Source organism: Camelus dromedarius, chromosome Y (assembly GCF_036321535.1).
Source record: "Camelus dromedarius isolate mCamDro1 chromosome Y, mCamDro1.pat, whole genome shotgun sequence".
NCBI lineage: Eukaryota > Metazoa > Chordata > Mammalia > Artiodactyla > Camelidae > Camelus > Camelus dromedarius.
The window spans coordinates 6,833,150-6,855,283 of NC_087473.1; the positions used below are offsets into that span (position 1 = coordinate 6,833,150).

A 22,134-nucleotide genomic window follows, 5' to 3' on the forward strand; every position below is an offset into this window, starting at 1 on the left:
GATTATACCTGTGTGATAATGCCATGCAGTTTTTTTACTGTAGTTTTGTAATATAGTAAGGTATCTGGGAGTGTTAAACCTCCAGAATTTTTGTTTTATCTCAAGATCACTTTGGCAATTTTTAATGGTTTCATGTAAAACTTAGAATTATTCTTTTCTAGTTGTGTGGAAAATACTACAGCATTGTAACAGGAATTGCACTAAATCTGTAGGTTTCTTTGTGTAGTACGGACATGTTAACCGTATTAACTCTTTCATTCCAAGAACACAAGACATCTTTCCATTTCTGTGAATCATTTTTAAATTCTTTGTCAATGTTTTATAATTTTCAGTGTTTAGACCATTCACATATGTGGTTACATTTATTCCAAGATATTTGGGGGGTGGGATTTAAAATAGTATTGCTTTCAACATCCATTTTATGGTACCTCATGATTAATGTGTAGAAATGCAAGAGACTTGTTTACATTTATCTTGTACCCTGCTCCATTGCTGAAATTATTTATTGTTCCTAATAGTCTGTGTGGAGCCCTTAGGACTCTCTATGTAGATTGTTATGTCAACAGAACTGGTGACAATTTTGCCTCTTTCTTTCCATTTTGCCTTTCTTTTACTTCATTTTCTTTTCCTTTCTTTTATTACTATTAAACAGAAGTGCTGAGAGTAGAAATCCTTGTCATGTTCCCGAATTTACCCAGAAGGCTTTCAGCTTTTCCCACTGAGTATTAAAATTTGTTATAAATGGCCTTTAGTATGTTGAAGGATGTTCCCATTGTACTCACTTTCATGAGAGTTCTGATAATGAATGGATGATGAATTTTGTCAAATATTTTACTGTGTGTATTGACATGGTCCTGTGAATTTTGTCCTTCCTTTTTTGAATATTTATCATGCTCATTGATTTCTGTATGTTGAACCATCCTTGTGACTTTGGAAGTTATCCAGAAGAACGTCATGTATAATCCTTTCTATGTATTGCTGGATTAATTTGTTGTTGTTTTATTGAGGAGTTTTGAATGTATATTCATCAAGGATATTGGCTTTTCATTTTCATTTTTATTTTGTAGTGTCTTTGACTGGATTTGTTATCAAGGTAATGGTGGTCTCATAGAATATTTTTGGGAATTTTCCTTCCTCCTATATTTTTTGAAATAGTTGGGGTGATATAGCTATTAATGAAGGAATCCAGACATTTTGATCAAGGGGTCTTTTTAAAATTATAGATTTTATTTAACTTATACTGATTGCTGTTTTCAAGTTTTCAGTTTTCTCTTTATTCTGTGTTGGCCAGATGTGTGTTTGTAGATATTTGTCCATTTCTTTTAGGTCATCCTGTTTGTTGTCATGTAACTGCTCATATGGCTTTCATAACTTATTTTTGTATTTGTATAATATCAGAAGTTATTTCTACTCTTTGATTCTTATTTTGTTTGGGTCCACTCTCTGTATATCTTGAAAAACTTTTCTAAATACTTATCAATTTGTTATAATTTTTAAGACAGAAATGCTCCTGATTTTATGATTTTTAATATATTTTTTAATTTTTTTTTATTTATTTTCAAACTAATGTTTAAAGATTTCTCATTCTACTGCCTTTGGGTTTTGTTTGTTATTATTAGTAGTTATGGGTGGTAAGCATGGTCCTTTGTGTGAGGTTTTTTCTTACTTTTTCTAGAAGGCCTGATTTGTTCTAAACTTCCCTCATAGATTTGTCTTTGCTGCATCCCATACTTATTATGAAGGTTTGTTTTCATTGTAGATTGTCCCCAGGTATGATTTTATTACATCTTTGATTTCATCATTGACCATTTTTTATGTTTTTTAATGGATGTGGTTTAATCTCATGTTTGTGCTTTCCTGTTCTTCTTTCTAGAGTTGATGCATAGTTTCATAGCTTTGTGTATGGAATAATGCTTGCTGTCATCTTTATTTGCTTAAAGTTTCTGAGGCTCTTTTCATGACATAATATGTGGTTAATTCCTTAGATAACATCCTGTGCACACTTGAAAAGTTTATGTGTTCTGCTTTTCTGATGCAGTGTCCAATAGCTCAGTTACGTTGAAATGATCTAATATGCTATTAAGACCTCTGTTTCCTTACAGATATTCTTTCTGGATGTTCTGTCCATCAAAATAGTGAGGAGACAAACTCATGTACTATTATTGTTTTATAATGAATTGATTCCCTCATGTCTACTAATATTTCTTTATACATTTAAGATCTTTGGTGTTGGGTTCATATATAAGTTAATGAGTGTAATACCCTATTTTTATATTGATCTCTTTTTCTTTATATAATCTCATATTAAACTTTCATTGTGGCCCTTGTTTTAAAACATATTTTGCATGTTTTCAGCATTGCAATCTGCAATTTCTTGTCATTTCCATGAAATATCTTCTCCATCTATTTCCAGGCTGTGTATATCTTCTTCCATATAGTGAGTCATTTTTGTGGGGAGGCCAAGATAGTGGAGTAGAAGGGTGCTTGTAGCTCTCCCTTTCCCACAAATGCACCAAGACTCACATCCACAGAGTCACTCACCTAACCAGAGAACCTGCAGAAATCTGAAAGAACATTGTCCTCTTCAAAAGATAAAGATGCCAAAAATCTGGTAGGAGAAAAGGAATAAAGATGGAAGAAAAGGCAAAACAGAGTGGGACAGGTCCCATGGGGATAGGAGAAGCAAAGAAGGACTGGCACTCATTCACTGAGTCTCCCCTCTCCAACTGAGAGGCCAGTTGGATGATGGTGGAGCCTACAAGGCTTGGATATATACAGAGTATCAGTTGACTGACAGAACAAATTTAACCAGGCACAGAGGTTCCCTGTGACACCCAGCCCAAGATGCAGTCCAGCAGCTGGGGGCAAGGCCATGCTGCCCGAGCTGGGTGGAAGATGGGGATGGCTAAACTGAGGCAACCCATGGGTAATGTAGGGGGCTGTGTGCCATGGCTGTGCATTAATGGGGCAGAATAAACTGGGCCCTACACAAAACATCAGGGCAGATGTGCCCTTGGATTGGGGGAAGGGTGCATACCACAATCTCTGAAAATCCACAAAATTTTCTATTTGATGCGAGGTGGAGCTCATGCACAGCCACCATACCCTCTAGCACTTTCCACCCAGGTGGCAGTGGGGGCAAAACCTGCATCCTCATCTAAGGAATTAGCAGCCTCAAGGGCCAGAAAGTGACTTGTCTACAGTCCAAGGCAGATAGTATACTTCTGTCCTGGTTCCTCAGAGAACTTGCCCCACCAAGACAAACAAGGAGCTTTGTTTTGTCCCAGACCAGGGACAGCACTGTTCCTCAGTCTTCTCTGAGCCCAACTACGGGGTGCAAAGCCAAGGCAGAGTGCACAGTGGCACAGAGAATTGTAGTGACTGGCACTCTGAAGGGGAGGGTGGCCCCCAATATTTTAGGCTGGAACACAGCCCCTGACCATGCTGCTGGGAGAGGGCATGATGCCCACTCATGCCTGGGCAGTATGCAACATCTGACTGCAGCATCGGGCAGGGCAGTGACAAGCCAGCCCACAGTAAAGGAGAACTGCATCTGACCCAGTGTTGGAGTATGTGTGATCTGCTTCCCGACAGGCACTGGGAGAATCACAGATGAGGTCTACAGTGGAGGACCTCTGGAAACTTCAAGCTGAGCTTCCAAATAAGGATGAAGGCAGATAGAGTTCCCATTAAAAGCACACAGTCTCCAGGAGGACACTGACAACCCATCCTTGTTTAAATCTCTTTCTATCTGCTCCATTATCTATTACCCTCTTAATTTTTACTTCTTAGAAAATTATATATACCCCCATATTCATCCCTTTGAAATTTTTAAAAAATATTTTTATGATTATTATTTTTCAAAATTCTGCTTCAACTTGCTTTTCTATTATTCATTATATGATGTTTTCAAAGCTTTATTTCTCCCTTCTTTAAAATTCTTTATCACTCTGTCTCTTTTTTCTGTTTCCTAAGTTGTATTACTACATAGGCATTAGCTAGATAAACTCTTTTAGGACCACAGTAGATAACTGGTACTCCATAAAACACAGTGCCAGAGATGTAGGAGCAAGATGAAGAAGCAGAGAAGCCATCCCCAATTAAAAGAAAAACAGAAATCCCTGAAAGAATGCTCTGTGAAATAGACATTGATAGCATACTAAATCAAGATTTCAAAAAAGACTGATCAAAATACTGAAGGAAATAACAGAGATAGTGTTTAGAGATATAAAATATGTCATAAATGTAATGACAGCTATAAAGAAGAGCCGAGTAGAATAGGTAAACACCTTGACTGAGATGAGGAATGATGTAAAGGCATTGCAAAGCTGACTAGGAAATGCAGAGGAACGAATTAGTGACTTAAGAGACAGGACAATAGCAAGCACCCAATCAGAAGATGTACAGGAGAAACACCCAGGAATAAATGAAAAAAGCATAAAGGAACAATGGGATAATATAAAGCATGCCAAATTTTGCATGATAGATGTCCCAGAAGGGGAAGAAATATCACAGGGGATTGCAAAAGTGTTTGAAGATGTCATAACTGAGAACTTCCTAAATTTAAAGAAGGAATGAGATATCCAAGGACAGGAAGCTCAGAGGGTCCCAAACAGAAAGACCCCAAGTACACCCACACCACGACATATAATTAAGATGGCCAAAATCAAGGATAAAGAAGTGATCCTAAAGACAGCAAGAGAAAAGCAAAGAGTGAGTTACAAGGGAACCCCCATAGGGATCTCAGATGATTTCTCTACACAGACACTACAGGCCAGAAGGGAGTGTTAAGATATACTAAAAGTACTGAATGAAAAAAAGACATACTCTAGGATACTTTATCCTGCAAGGATATCCGTTATGATAGAGGGAGACGTAAATAATTTCACAGACAAGAAAAACCTACACGAGTTTAGCAACACTATAAACATTCTTAAAAAAATATTGAAAGTTCTAGTCTAAATAGAAAAGCAGCAGGATGCTACAGAAATGAGAAACTTGCTGCTGGAAAGGTTATAACACATGAATTACAAATAAAATAAACATGAAATTATAAAATAAGACATACAAATCATTGAGAGTGGGAGAGGGAGTCATGAAATTACAGAATTGTTTTCTTTGTCTTTCCTTTTAAAATTTATTGTTCTTCGTAAAATGGGTTTGAGATCATGTTACTGTCAGTTTAATAAAAGCAGTTATAGTAATGGGCTAATAGACTTATAAAAAAGGGTAACAACAAGACAAAAACTAATCAGGGAATCAATAAAACAAAATAAAATACATGATAATACAAAGGAAAATTACCAAACCATAAAAGGAAGATGAAAGAACAAAGATGAATACTTGTCAACTGCAAAGATAAGGTCAAAGTGGCAATAAACACAAACCTATCATCAATTACTGTAAATGTGAATGGACTAAATGCTCCAGTCGAAAGACATAGAGTGGCAGGGGATATAATAAATTAAGAAACTTAATTATGCTGCATACAAGAGACCCACTTGAGGGAGAAGGACACATATTGATTGAGAGTGAAAGGATGGAAAAGGGTATTCCACACAAAAGGAAAAGCCAGAAAACCAGGTGTTGCAGTACTGATTTGAGACATAATAGGCTTTAAAACAAATGTCATAAAGAAAGATAAAGAAAGACATTTTATAATGATTAAAGGAGTGATAAAATATGATTAGAGTACACTCATTAACACATATGCACCAAATAGAGGAGCACCTAAATACATAAAATAATTACTAACAGAGATAAAGGGGCATACTTATGGGAATAGAATCACAGGTGGAGATTTCACCACTGCATTAACATCACTGGGCAGATCACCAAGACAGAAAATATATAAGGCAACATAGGAATTAAATAATACAATAGGATTATTAGACTTGGTGGATATTTTCAGAGCATTGTACCCCCCAAAATAGGATATACATTCTTTTCAAGGGCACATGGAGCATTTTCCAGGATTGATCATGTATGTGGGCACAAAAGAAACCTCAGCAATTTTAAGAAGATAGAAATTTCATCGAGCAACTTTACTGGCCACAATGCCATGAAGCTAGAACTCAACAACAGAGAAACAAAGGAGAACAAAAGGAAAACATGGAGATTAAACAATATGTTATTAAAAACCAAAGGGTCAATGAAGAATTCAAAGCTGAAATAGAAAAAATAACTTGAGACAAAAGAAAATGAAAGCAAAACCACAAAATGTTTATGGGACTCAAAAAAGCTGAGCTAAGAGGTTAGTTTATAGTGAAACAGGGCTTCCTCAAAAAAGAAGAACAATCACAAATAAACAATTTAACCCACCAGCTGAATGAACTAGAAAAGGAAGAACAAAAATCCCCAAAAGGCAGCAGCAGGAAGGAAATCATAAAGATTGTGGAGGAAATAAATAAAATAGAGGTTCCAAAAACCATAGGAATAACATCAACCAATCCAAAAGCTGGTTTTTTGAAAAGGTAAGAAAAATCGACAACCCTCTGGCCAAACTCAAAAAGAAGAGAAGAGTGAGAGCACAAATTAGCAAAATAAGAAAGGAGAATTAAGAAATTACAACAAATACAATAGAAATACAGAATATCATACTAGTATATTATGAAAAACTCCATGGAACCAAACTGGACATCCTATAGAAGATGGACAAGTTTCTAGAAACATACAGTCCACTAAGACTGTATCAAGAGGAAACTGACCCCTTGAACAAACAGATCACTAGAAATGAAATCAAAATAGCAATATAAAACCTCCCTACAATTAAGAGTCCATGACCGGACGGCTTCAATGTGTAATTCTACCAAACATACAAAGAAGAACTTATACCAGACCTTCTCAAAAACTTCCAGAAAATTGAAAAGGAAGGAATACTCCCAAACTCATTCTATGAACCACAATCACCCTGATACCACAACCAGGTAAAGACACTAACAAAAAGAGAATTATAGGGCAATATCACTGATGAGATTTGATGCCAAAATCCTCACCAAAATAGTAGCAAATAGAATCCAGGAACAAATATAAAAGATTATACATCATAACCAAATGGGGTTAATCCCAAGGACACATGGGTCGATCAACTTGTGCAAATCAATCAATGTAATAAATGACATCAACAAGAGAAAGGGCCAAAACCACATGATCATCTCAATAGATGCAGGAAAAGCATTTGAAAAAATTCAGCACCCATGTATGATAAAAACGCTCACCAAATTGGGCATAGAGGGAACATATCTCAACATCATAAAAGCTATATATAACAAAGCTACAGCCAGCATAGCACTCAAAGGTGAGAAAATCAAAATCTTCCCACTAAAATCTGGGACAAGACAAGGTTGCACACTATCAGTACTCACACTCTACAAAATCTTGGCAGTCCCAGACACAGCAATGAAATAAAGATGGAAGGAAAAGGGATCCAAATTGGAAAGGAAGAAGGAAAAGTCTCACTATAGGCAGATGACATGTTACTATATATAGAAAACCCTGCAAGATCCACACAAAAACTACTACAGCTGATCAAAGAATTCAGCAAGGTAGCAGGTTACAAGATTCAGGTTCAAAAATCAGTGGCATTTCTTTACGCTAACGATTTAGATAATACTTCAGAGCTACAGTAAACATGACAGCACTTTATTGGTACAAAAACAGACATATAGGCCAATGGAACTGAATAGAGAGCCCAGAAATGAACACACAAACTTTAGGTCAATTAAACTACGACAAAGGAGGCAAGAATATACAATGGAATTGAGACAGTCTCTTCCGCAAATGGTGTTGTGAAAGCTGGACAGCAGCATGTAAATCAATGAAGCTAGAACACTCCCTTACACCAGACACAAAAATAAACTCAGAATGGATCAAAGACTTAAACATAAGACAGGATACAATAAACCTCCTATAGGAAAATAAAGGCAAAACATTATTTGACATCCATCTCGAAACTTTTCTCATAGAAGAAATGAAAGCAGTAAGAAACAATAGTGACCTAATGAAACTTGCAAGCCTCTACACTGGAAGCAAACCAGAAGTAAAACAAAAAGACAACCTACGGATTGGGAAAAAAATTTTGCAAATGAAACTGACAAAGGCTTGATCTCCAGAATATATTAGCAGCTCATCCAACTGAATAAGAAAAAAAAAAAAACCCATCCAAAAATGGGCAGAAGACCTAGACAAGCTATTCTCCAAGGAAGATATGCAGAAGATCAACAGGCACATCAAAAAATGCTCAATATCACTGATTATCCAAGAAATGCAAATCAAAACTACAATGAGGTATCAACTCACACCAGTTAGAATATCCATCATTCAAAAATCCACAAATGACAAATGCTGGAGGGGCTGTGGAGAATAGGGAACCCTCCAACACTGCTGGAGGGAATGCATTTTGGTACAGCCACTCTGGAAAACAGGATGGAGATCGCTCAAAAGCCTAGGAATAGACTTATCATATGACCCAGGAATTCCACTCCTGGTCATAAATCCGGAAGGAACCCTACTTCAGGATGACACCTGCACCCCAATGTTCATAGCCAGCAGTATTTACAATAGCCAAGACATGGAAACAGCCTAAATGTCCATCGACAGATGACTGGATAAAAAAGAAGCAGTATATTTATACAATGGAATACTACTAATCCATGTAAACCAACAAGATAACATCATTTTCAGTGACAAGTATGCTCCTGGAGAATGTCATTCTAAGTGAAGTAATCCAAAAAGAGAAAGAAAAATATCATATGAGATCTCTCATACTTGAAATCTAAGAACAAAATGAAGCAAAACAAAACAATCATAAAATAAAAAAAGAAATAGACTCGCAGACATAGAGTACAAACTTTTGGTTGTCAAGGGTGTGGGGGTTGGGAAGAGATAGACTGGAATGCCAAAATTGTAGAATAGATAAGCAAGATTGTACTGTATAGTGCAGGTAAATAAACAAAAGATCTTATGGCAGCTCACAGAGAAAAAGTTGTGACAACAAATATATATATGTTTATTGTATGTGAAAAATTTTGCTCTACACTGGAATTTGAGGCAACTTTGTACAATGATTGTAAATCAATAAAAAAAAGTTAAAAAAAGGAAAAATATGATCCTAAATATTACAGGCATAAATATAAATTAGAAAAACAGTATGCAAAACAGTAGTTACCCCAAATTTTTTTTTATTTTGCTTTGTTTTTAAGATAAGCAAATCAAAAAACTTCTTGCCAGGTGCATCATGAAAAAAAGAGAGATGCTCCAAAGCAATAAAATAAGAAATAAAAGAAGAGAAACAACAAATTTACTTAAGATATATAAAAAACAGATGTTTTTGTCAACACTTTCATGCCAATATTCTGGACAACTTAGAAGAAATGGGCACATGTTTAGAAAGAGACAGAGATAAGGAGAAACATATAATTGGAACAAACTGATTAGCAGAAGAAAGATAGAGTCTGCATTTTAAAAAAAATCGTTAAATACAAGTGCAGATTTAAACAGCTCACTTGGAGAACTATACAAAAATACAAAGCAGAACTTATACTCTTCAAACTATTCAAAAATATTGAAGATGAGGGAAACTCACAAATTAATTCTATGAAGCTTTCATCACCCTGATAGCAAAGCCAACAAAAAAAGTACGGGCAAAGATAACTTCAAGCCAAATCTTTGATTGATATAGATGCAAAAATTCTGCAAATATTATTAGCAAACTACATCCAGCAATACATAAAATGAATCATACACCATGATAAAATTGGATTCATTGCAGCTTAACAAGGGAGGTTCAACATACACAAATCAATCAGTTTGTTACCACAGATTAACAAAAGAAAAAGGAAAATCAAATTGGTCATCCCAATAAACCCATAAAAAGCACTTCACAAAATGCAAAATTTATACTTTAAAACAACGACAACAACAACAACAGCAACAACAATAGAAACCTCTTACCAAAGAAGGATACAGGAAATATATCTCAACATAACTAAAGTCATTTATTACAGACCCACAGACAATATAATATGCAAAGTTGAAAAACTGAAAGCCAAATTAAGGAATAAGAAAAGGATGCCCACTCTCAACATTTCTATTAAACACAGTATGGGAAATCCTAGCAACAGCAATCGGACAAGAAAATAGTTATTCAAGTTGGATTGAAAGAAATACAACTGTTATTATTTCAGATGACATGATAATCTATATAGAGAACCCTAAAATTTCTCCACACAAAAACAACTAAACCTTATAAATACATTTAGCAAAGTAGCATGATTCATGATTAATATACAAAAACTGTCACATTTAGTTACACTAACAATGAAGTATTCCATAATTTTAAAAAATCCATATGAAATAACATCATAAAATGAAAAACCTATGAATAAACAAATATAATAAAATCAAGAAGACATTGATAAAGAAATTTGAAGATGATGCAAAGAAATGGAAAAAATCTCATGGTCTTAGTTTAGAGGAAAAAATTTTGTTACAATATACATACTACAAAAGATGTCTACAGATATAAAGTTATTCAGATAGAACTACATGATATTTTCCAAAAAACTAAAAATAGTCCTAAGATTTGTATGGAACTGCAAAAGAACCAGAACTGCAAAAGAAACATTGAGGAAAAAGAACACAATTGGTGGCATAACCCTCCCAGATCTCAGACTTATTAAAAAAATACAGTAATCAAAAGAGCACAATCCTAGAAAACAAACAAACATCTATATCACTGGAACAGAACACAGAGGCAGAAATAAAACATCACACCTATGGTCAATTAACCTATGAGAAAGAAAACAAAAATATACAGTGCCTAAAAGACAGTCTTCAGCAAGTGATGTTGAGAAAGCTAGACAGCTAAATGGAAATCAATGAAATTAGAACGCTCCCTCACATTGTACAAAAATAAACTCAAAATATTTTAAAGATCTGAATCTAATACATGACACAATAAATCTCCTAGAAGCTAACATAGGCAAAACAAGACATAAATTGTAGCAAAATTTTCTTATGTCACTCTCCCAAGCTGAAAATTATTAAATCAAATTAAACAAAAAGGTCCTAATTAAACTTAACAGGGTCTACACAGCAAAATAAACAAAATGAAAATATAAACTTCCAAATGGGAGAAAATACTTGGAAACAATGCTATCAACAAGAGGCTAATTACTAAAATACACAAATCGTTCATATAACTCTATTTCAAATATTTAATAACAACTCAGCCAGAAAATTACCACAAGACAATTGTCTAAAGAAGACACACATCTGACAAACAGGAACATAAAAACTTGCTCACATTACTAATCATTATACAAAGGCAAGACATAAATTAAATAATGTTTTACCTCACACTAATGAGAAGGGCTGCCATCAAAATATCTACAAGTAATGAATGCTGGGGAGGTTGTGGAGGAAAAGGAACTCCCCTACACTGTTGGTGGGAATGAAAATTGGTGCAACCACTTTGGAAACAGTATGGAAGTTCCTTTAAAAAACAAAATAGACCTATCTTATGACCCAGCAATCCCACTCCTGGGCATATAAAAAATATAAAACCCGAAGACAAAGAATCCTAGAGTAAAACATAAAAAGTACACTCTGACATTGGACTTAATTGGATTCTACATATGTCTCCTCTGGCAAGGGAAGCAGAAGCAAAACTAAAGAAATATGATTGTATCACTCTAAACAGATTTACACTGCAGAGGAAATGATCAATAAAATGAAGTCAACCAACACAATGGGAGAATATATTTGCTAGTGATATTTTCGAATCAAGTGTTAATATCCAAAATATATGGCAAAATCATGCCCCACAACAACATCAAATAAGACCAAACAGTCCAATTTAAAAAAAGTCCATAAGAACTGAATAGATAGTTCTGAATCAATTTTCCATAGAAAATATAGAGTTGGGTAAATAACAGATGAAAATATGTTCAGAGTTATAAATTATTAGGAAAGTAATAAACCAAAAGTGAGACAAGACCTCACACTTGTCAGAAGGTTTTCATCAAAAAGTAAAGAAATAGATGTTGGTGGAGAAAAAGGAACACCGTTGACACTGTTGATAGGAATGCAAGATATTGATTCCATTGTATATATACATCAAATTTTCTTCATTCAATTTTCTGTCAAGGGATGTTGAGTTTGTAGGCTCCTGTCTGAAGGCTCTAGAGAATAAGCCCATAGGCTGAACTGATAAACTTTTAGGAATGTCCCATTTCCAGGCTGGATTAGAAACGACCTACTGAATGTATCCATTGTGGATGGCTGGAATGAAAATGACGGGAAAGATCCTCAGAGGAGAACAACCTAAGGCAGTCATAGCTGGCAGGATAAGAGATGGCCTATTTAATGAAGTTTTGTGATGAGCTTTGAAACAATACTTGATCATTTAACATCCTGTGCTTACTGCAGGAGCATGGGGTCATAAATAGCTTAAGATTATTAACATTGTTATAACTTAGATGTTATGTGAGTCATTGTGCATGAGATATATAAACCCTTTTTCTAAAAATTAATAAACGGAGAACTACTTAGCTTCTCTCCACACACTTTTTGTGTGTATATGATATCGTGCCACTGACAGAGTTAATTTTAGTTGTCAGGAGTATCATAAAAGGATGTTTCTTTATATACAATGATTTTTCTGCACCTGTTGAGACAATTGTGTGATTTTCATTTCTCATTCTAGTAGTGTGGCATGTCACCTTTATTGATTTGAAAATTTTGAATTATCCTTAAACCCAGCAATAAATCCCTTAACACATAGTGTATGATACTTTAATTGTGTTGTTGAATTCAGTTTGTTTGTGTTTTGTTGAGAATTGAGGCACATATGTTCATCATGGATATTATTCTATACTTTGCATATAATGTCCTTTCTAGCTTGTTTTGCATATATAGCTGGCATCATAAAACCAGTTTGGAATCTTTCACCCCTTTAAATTCTTGGAAGATTTGGGGAAGAATTGGTGAAAAATTGTCTTCAAATGTATGAGAGAATTCACTAGAAAAGTCTTCTTGTAAATATTTTCTGTTTTGGGATTTTTGGATTACTGATTTACTCATACACACTTTTGCTCTATTTAAATTTCTAATTTCTTCTTGATTCAGTATTGGAAGACATATGTTTCTGGGAATTTGTCTTTTGTTCTAGGTCATTCAAACTTTTGGCTAGTGGTAATTTCTTATGAACCTATGTATCTCTGTAACATCAGTGGTAATATCTTCTCTTTTATTTCTAATTTTATTTGAGTCTTTATTTTCTTAGCCAAACTAAAAGTTTGTCCACTTTATGTTTAAAAGAATCAAACTTAAGTGTTTTTTTTTATCATTTCCATTGTTTACCTTGTTATTTGCCTTACTCTGATTCATTCAATATTCTTCCTTATTGTTTGTTTTTTCTTCTAGATTCTTGAGGTTTAAATTTAAGTAGTGTGTATCTTTGTATTTGTTTTTATATTAAATATTATTTATTTATTTATTTATTTATTTATTTATTTATTTATTTATTTATTTAATTTATTTATTTACTTATATATATTCATTTATCTTTGACGTACTGCCATTTACATTGTGTCAAATTGTGGTGTATAGCACAGTGTCCCATTTCATGCATATGTTTGTGTTCCTATGAAAATTTACTTCACGATATTTAACATACTGCCCTGTGTCATAAAAAAGAACCTTTGAAAATATCTATTTTTATATATAGTGGATAACATGTATAAACCTACAGCTCCCAAGAATATCCTCTCCCATCCCCTTTCTGCAGGAACCATAAGAATATTTAGTAGATCTGCGAGTGTGTTTCATTTTTGTAGATGAAATCATAGTGCCTTCATCCAACTTTTTTTTTAAGGTTGCATATATGTCAAGTCATGTGTTATTTTTCTTTCTCTTTCTGACTTCAATTAGAATGACACTTTTTGGGGACACCCATTTTGCTGCAAATGTCATTGTTTTATCATTTTTTATTGCAGAGTATTATTCCATTGTGTAAATATGCCATAAGTCCTGTATCCTGTCATCTGTTGATGGACAATTAGGTTGCTTCCATGTCGTGGTTGTTTTATATAGCACTGCTATGAACATTGGGGTGCAGGTGTCTTTTTGAATTAGGGTTCTCTTTGATATATACCCAGAAGTGGGATTGCTGGATTGTATGTTAAGTCTATTTTCAGTCTTTGAGGAATCCCCATCCAGTTTTCCACAATGACTGCACCAAACTACATTCTTACTAACAGTTTAGGTTTGATCCCTTTCTCTACAGCTTCCCCAGCATTTATTGTTTGTGGACTTTTGAATATTGGCCTTTCTGAGTATTGTGAGGTGATACTTCATTAGAGTTTTGATTTGCATTTCTCTGATAATTAATGATAATGAGCATTTTTTTCATATATCTATTTGCCATTTGTATGTCTTTATTGGAGAATTCCTTATTTAATGTTTCTGCCCATTTTCAGATTGTTTTTCTTTTTTATTTATTATCATTCGGTTGTATGAGCTCTTTATATTTTGGAAATTAAGCTTTTGCCAGTTGCATCACTTCTAAATATTTTCCTTCATCCTGTAGCTTGTCATTTTGCTTTGTTTATGGCTCTATTTGCTGAGCAAATGGTGATAATTTTAATTAGGTCCCATTTATTAATTTTGTTCTTATATCCATTACCTGGTTAGGCTGTTCTAGGAGATCATTGTTGAGATTAAACTCATAGTGTTTTGCCTATGTTTTCTTCTAGGAGATTTACTATGTCTTGACTTAAATTTAAGTCTTCAAACCATTTTGAGTTTATTCTTTTGTATGGAGTGAAGGATTGTTGTAATTTCTTTGCTCTGTATGCTGCTATCCTGTTTCCCCAACACCAGTTGGTGAAGAGATGTTCTATTCTGTGTCATATGCTTGGCTACTTTTCAAAGATTATTTGAACATAGGCCTGTAGATTTATTCCTAGGGTCTCTATTCTGTTCCATTGGTCAATATGCCTGTTTCTGTTCCAATATCATGTCATATTGATTATTGTAGTTATGCAATAGTGTATAGAGACCAGGCTGGTTATACCTCCAGCCTCTTTCTTTTTCTTCAATATTGCTTTGGAAATTAGGAATCTTTTCTGATTCTATATAAATCTCAGGATCATTGTTCCAGTCCTAAAAAGAAATGTTTTGCATAAATTGATAGGAACTCACATTAATTCTGTAAATTGCTTTGGGCAGTATGGCAATTTTAACAATATAGTTTCTTCCATTACAAGAACATTGTGTATCTTTTCAATTCTTCAAATCTTTTTTAATTTACTCAATCAATGTTTTGTATTTCTCCATGTATAAGACATTAACCTCCTTGGTCAGATTTATTCCTAAGCATTTTATACTTTTGGGTGCAGTTATAAAAGTGGTTGTTTCTATACTTTGTTTTCCTGTTGATTCACTAGTAGTGTAAAGAAATGCAATTGATTTTTATACATTATTTTGGCTACCTTGTCCAGTTCCTTTATTAGCCTAAGTATTATTTTGGGAGGCTTTTACAGTTTCCTATGTATAGTGTCATGTCTGCATACCGTGACAATTTTACCTCTTCTTTTCCAGTCTGAATCCTTTTATTTCTTTTTCTTGCCTGATCGTTGTGGCTAGGACTTCCAAGACTATATTGAATAGAAATTGGGAGAATGGGCAACCATGTCTTGTCTCAGATTTTTGTGGGAAGGATTTCTGTTTTTCACCCCTGAGAATTTTACTGGCTATATGTTTGTCATAAATAGCTTTCATTATGTTGAGATATGGTCCCTCTATGCCCACTGGGATAAGAATTTTTATTGCAAATAGGTGTTACATTTTATCAAATGTTTTTTCTGCATCTACTGAGATGATCATGCGGTTTTTATCCTCTCTTTTGTTGAAATGTTGTATCACAATTGATTGATTTGCCTATGTTAAACCATCCTTGTGTTCCTGGGATGAACCTAATTTGATCATGGTGTATGATCTTTTTTTACATGCTGTTGGATTCTGTTTGTTAATAAATTCTTAAGGAATTTTACATCTAAGTTTATCAATGATATTGGCCTATAACTTTCTTTTAGGGTAGTGTCTTTGTCTGATTTTGGTATCAGGTTGATGTTGGCCTTATGGTGTGAGTTTGGGAGTACTCTCTCCATATCAATCTTTTGGAAGGGTTTCAGGAGGACTGGTATGGATTTTCCTTTGTATGTTTGGTCAGATTCCCCAGTGAAGCCATTTGGTTCTGAAATTTTGTTTGCAGAGTTTTTTTTATTTTATTGATAATTCTATTCCATTTCTGGTGATCTGTCTGTTAAAATGGTCAATTTCTTCTTGATGCAATATTGGTGGGCTGAATGTTTCCAGAAATTTCTCCAATTATTCTTGGTTATCCAGTTTGTTTCCATACAGTTGTTCATGGTAGTCCCTTATGAAATTTTGCAAATTTGTTGTACTCTTTGTAGATTCTCCAGTTTCATTTCATATAATTCTTGTGTTCTCTCTCTTTTCTTCTTGGTGTTCCTGTCCAGAGTTTTGTCAATTTTGTTTGCTATTTCAAAAAATAGTTTGAATTTTTTTTCTATCTTTTAATCTCTATATTAATTCTTTCATCCTTGATCATTATTATTTCCCTCTTTCTGCTGACTTTTGGTTTTGTTTGCTCCTCTTTTCATGATTATTTTACATACAACGTTAGATTATTTATTTGAAATTTCTGTTCTACTTTGAGGAGAGCCTTGTCACTATGAACTTCCCTCTTAAGCCTGCTTTAAATGTATTCCATAGACTTTGTGCAGTGTTTTTGTCATTTTTCTGAAGATACTTTTTACTTTCTTCTTTAACTTCATCACCCCCCTTCTTGTTTTAGTATCATGTTGTTTAATCTACATGGTGTCATTTTTTTCTCGCTGGTTTTTCTGTGATTGATTTCTAGTTTCATGGTATTATATTCAGAAAAGATGCTTGAAATAATTTTTATCCTCTTAAATTTTTTGAGGCTTCTTCTGTGCCTGAGTACATAATCTTTCCTAGAAAATGTTCCATGTGCACTGGAAAAGAATGCATATTCTGTTTTGGGGAGATGTACTCTTCTTGAAATATCAACCGAGTCCAATTATTTTATTTCATCTTTTAGTATCTTTGTTCCCTTATTAATTTTCTGTCTGAAAGACAAATCCAGTGATGGTAATTGGGTGTTATAGCCTCCTACTATGATTGTGTTCCCATTAATTTCTCCCTTTTTATCTATTAGTATTTGCTGTATGTATTTAAATTCTCCAATATTGAGTGCATATATCTTAAAGGGTATAATAAACTCATTTTCTATTTCTCCTTTAATCATTATATCTCATCCTTGTTAATCTTTCTCTATGGCCTTTGTTTTAAGTCTATTTTGTGTGAAATCATTACTGCTAGTTCTGCTTTCTTGTCGTGTCCTTTTGCATTGAATATATTTTTCCATCCTCTGACTTTCAATTGATGTGTGTTCCTCTCCCTAACTGGGTCTCTTGTATGCTTCATAATGTAGGGTCTTGTTATATTATACCGTCTGACAATATATATCTTTTGATTGAAGCACTTAGCCCATTAACATTTATGATAATTATTGATAGGCGGGTGTTTATTTCCATTTTGTACTTCATTTTCCAGTTGATTTGGTATTTCGTTTTTGTTCATTTCTTTTTCTTTTTGTGGCTTGATAATTTTCTTTTATTATCTTCATTGTAAAACTTTGATTTATGGTTTCCTTTTTTTTTCTATGTTTATGGACCCATTACTATATCTGTTTATTTTAACTGATAGTGATACAAACTCTAACCCATCCTACAGAGAATAGAAACAAGAAAAAAAAAATACTCTATATTGTCCTGTTTCAATCTCTGACCCTTAAAAATTTTGATGTCCTGTTTTCAACATCATGTTTATTCTGTTGTAAGTCATTGTAAGTATTGCCTTTCTAATTATACCTTTCTACTTTCAATAGCATCCTGCTTCTTTTGTATTTAGAGTAGTTCTTTCATTATTTCTTATTCTGTTGCTAAGTTGTTTTAGTATTTGCTTGTGTGGAATTTATTTATTTTTCTTGTATTCTAAGGCATAGCTTTGCTTGATAAATTACTTTAGATTACAGCTTTCATTCAGGACTTTGAATATGTCTTGCCACTTTCTTCTGGCTGCTGTATTTGTGAAGGAAACATGTTTACAAATATTATATATATAATTATATATATATATATGTAAAGAATTCCTAGAAATGAATTTAACAAATAAGTTGAAAACCTATACATTAAAAAATCAAAACATTGATGAAGGAAATTAAAACTGATAGAAAGAAGTGAAAAGATCTCTTATGTTAAGGATGTGAAACAATGTGGTTTAAACAACCATATTACCCAAAGCAATCTAATTTTAGTGTGATTCATATCAAAATAACCATGAGATTTATCAATTAAATAGAGCAAATAATTTCAAAATTTGTATGTAACAACAAAGATCATTGGTTGCCAATATAATCTTGAAAAAAAGTATTAAATCTCATAGTGAAAGTTTCTCTTATAGAGTACTACAAAGATTTAGTAAATAAAACAACATGATACTGGCTCAAAAACAGACACCAATGAATAGAAGAGAATAGAGCAACCAGATATAATCCCTCACACTTATGATCAATTAACCTATGAAAAAGGAAGCAAGAGTATAAAATGAAAAAAAGACATTCTCCTCAATAAGTAGTGCTGGGAAGATTGATAATGTAAAAGATAGATTAGGATATTTACTCACATTACATACAATCCATGAGTACACAATATCTTTCTATTTATTTTGTTTACTTGTAATTCTTGCACCTGTAATTAATAGATTTATGCTTAGATCTTTTATTTCACTTATTAAATTTATTCCTATTTTATACTTTTTCATATAATTGTACACACAATTGTTTTCCTAATTCATCTCTTTGATAAATAGTTGTTAGTATATAAAAATGCAAATGAATTTTGTAGATTCATTTTGTATTCTGCAAGTTTAATAAGTTTATTAATTATTTCTAACATTCACTTGAGGAGTCTATGGAGTTTTGTATCTATGTGAAATTATGTCATGTATAAAAGTTTTACTGCTTTTTTACAAGTTGCATATGCCTTTTATGTTATTTTCTTGACTAGTTGTTCTGTCTAGAACTTCTAGTAGTGTAATTTAGGACTTGTGAGAATGAGCTACTTTTTCTTATTACTGGCCCAGAGGAAAACATTCCTGTATGTTAACATTGAGCTAGATGTTAGCCATCGGTTTTTCATTTATGGTTATTATTATGTTTAGTTACATTTTACCTAGAGCGAATTTGTTAAGAATTTTTTTCATAAAAATTTTAAGTTAAGTTCTGTCAATAATTTTCCTACAAATATTGAGATTATTATATTTGTATTCTTTGTCTTTTAAGGGATGGTATCACATTTTTTAATTTGCATATGTTAAATTATATTTATGAATCAGGACTAAATCCCACAAGACTATAGTTTAAAATACTTACAATATGCCATGAAATCAGGTTGCTAATAGTTATTCAGAATGGAATATACATATACTGAAGGAAAAATTACATTGTAGCTTGGGTGTACATTTATTTCCTTAAAACATTTATCTCTCATTTTGAATGACAGATAAATGGGAGCTACTTAATATAAAGAACACAGATAAATAAAAACTTCCATATCCAAGTCAGAGTATGTTTCATTTTAATTACAAATGATAATGAAATATTTATAATATTTTTGTACAGTTTTTACACAAATTTCAATTTAAATTCCAAAACTTTAAAATTACTTTATTTATTTAGTGCATTATTTATACTCTGTTCACAAATCTGGTATAAATTTGTGTACAAAAGGAAGGAGATTGGTTTTAATTAATAGACCCCAAAGTTAATTTATTTAAAAAGATTTTGTGGGAATAATGTTTACAGATCACACTGTAAAAATAAACATTCTTATGTTTCATTTTTACTGGATGAATGAGAAGTAAACACTGCTTGAATGTTGCACTTGTGTTGCTAGGAGACCAGTCATATTGAGATGACACAGCTACTCAGGTTGAGAACAACTGTGATGGCCTAGCAGTTTATGTGTGCAGGCCTGCCAAAACAGCATTAGAAGCTGCAGTGCTCAAAATCATGCAGATAAGAAAAGGAGCTGTAGAAAATTTTTTTTGTTATGGCACATGTTTCTTCAGAAATTCAAGATATGTCTCCTAAAGACAGACCAACTGGTTCAGGAAAGTCCAGTAGATCTCTATTGTGTGATCAAACATTCTCTGGGGAACTTGACTTGAGGTCTATGATTGAAGAAAATGCTTTTAGATTTTGTGTGAAAAATCATTTATAAAAAGACCATGTTACACACATTGTGTCTCTGAACCAGATGAAGATAATGATATTCGTTCTCTGATATTTCCAAGAAAACTCTGGAAAATGGTTGGGAGTGACCAATTTCAATCCATCTGGTGGGATGATAATGGAACTTCCATAGTGAACGATGAAGATGTCTTTAAGAAGGAAGTTTGGAAAGAAAGACCCCTTTCAGAATATTTGAAACTGGAAGTATGAAAAGTTTAGTTAGACAGCTTAACCTCTATGGGTTTAATAAAGTGCAGCAGAATTTTCAAAGATCTGCTTCTATAGCTGACTTTCTGGCAGAAGAAAAAGAAGTCTCTGTTTTAAACAAGGTATATGGAAATTTTAGTCACCACTTCATAACTTAAATATAAAATTTTATTTTCTACATCAATCTATGGTAATATAAATGTAAAGATAGATTTTGAAAATTGTATAAAACTACTAAGGCTAAAATACTTCATTTTTTCTAAAAAAAGAGGACACTGCATTAAGTATTCAAGATTAGGAGAAACTTTGCTAGGAACTATGAATCTTATCAGAAATCTAAATAAAGTTATTAAAGCTGCTTTTAGAAAGGGGCATTCACCATTACTGCAAATGATAAGTTTTAAATTTGATGACTATACTATTTAAATGTGTATTTCAAAATAAGGTATTTCAAAAAATAGTCAGCAATGTTCATATTTTGTTGATATTATCTTTGTATAGTAATCGTGAAATCTGAGGTTTTATAGATTAGGCTTAATTTAGGCTTGTATTTTGGTTTAAAATATTACTAAAATCTTTCTCCTTTGTTTTCAGCTGCAGTTCTATCATAATCAAATTTTAAACAAGGCTGTCCCCAGCTTTTAGTGAGAAAAAAAGAAGAGTTGGGATTAAAAATGATTCTCTGGTATCTTCATTGGCTCAAGATTTCAACAACAAGCACTTTAAAGAAAGGGGTAATATGGATAATCATAATTCTGGTTTTGAGGCTGACACTAGAGGAGAAAGTGCATTTTTACCTTCTGCAAATTTAAACATGCCTCTAGTAAGAAAGCCCTCTACTAGCCACATAATTAGTGATACAAGTACCCCGATAAGAGTTGATATTTCTCCTGCATCATCAATATGAGTTAGACCACCAGAACAAATTGCAGTGGATCAACGTGCTATTTTAAATCAGTTGACCACTTTCCAAGTGCACTCACAAAGCAGCTGCACTGAAGCAAATGGCCGTGTTGTGAATTTCACTACATCTACAACTTCTACTTCTCAGTACAGCATATTATCTCCCATACAGAGCAATTATCTTTTACTGATAGTGGAGCCTTCTGCTTTTCCAAATAGATACCAAAACATATCGGACAATGAAGGTCCTTTTTGTAAACTTCAAACAGAGAGGAACCCACGGATACCAGTGCCAGTGATAGCTGATACATCAGCTAAATCTCTTTCACGGCCAACTCATCAGCCAACTTCAGGTTATGAACGTCATCATAATTACAACTGATCTGCCAGACGACTACCAGATTATGCAGGATAACAAAGATTAAAATTGAATTTGGCAAATGTCAACAAATATCTGCAACTTTCTTATTTGAACAATAAACATACATGTGTACCTGTATTTTTCTTATTTTTTTAAATACATTTAAGAGTAAAATGGGAGACAAAGTTAACATTTAAAAAAAGATATTTGATTGATATGATCATTTGATGGAAAATATGGGAGTAAATTTGAATAATTT

The 22,134-nt window shown here is 33.2% G+C and overlaps 1 pseudogene; it reads left to right on the top strand.

Annotated features, from left to right (window-relative positions):
* Nucleotides 1-20,222: 20,222 nt before the first annotated feature.
* Nucleotides 20,223-21,896, top strand: LOC135320343 (heat shock transcription factor, Y-linked-like; annotated as a pseudogene).
* The last annotated feature ends 238 nt before the right edge of the window (nucleotides 21,897-22,134 follow it).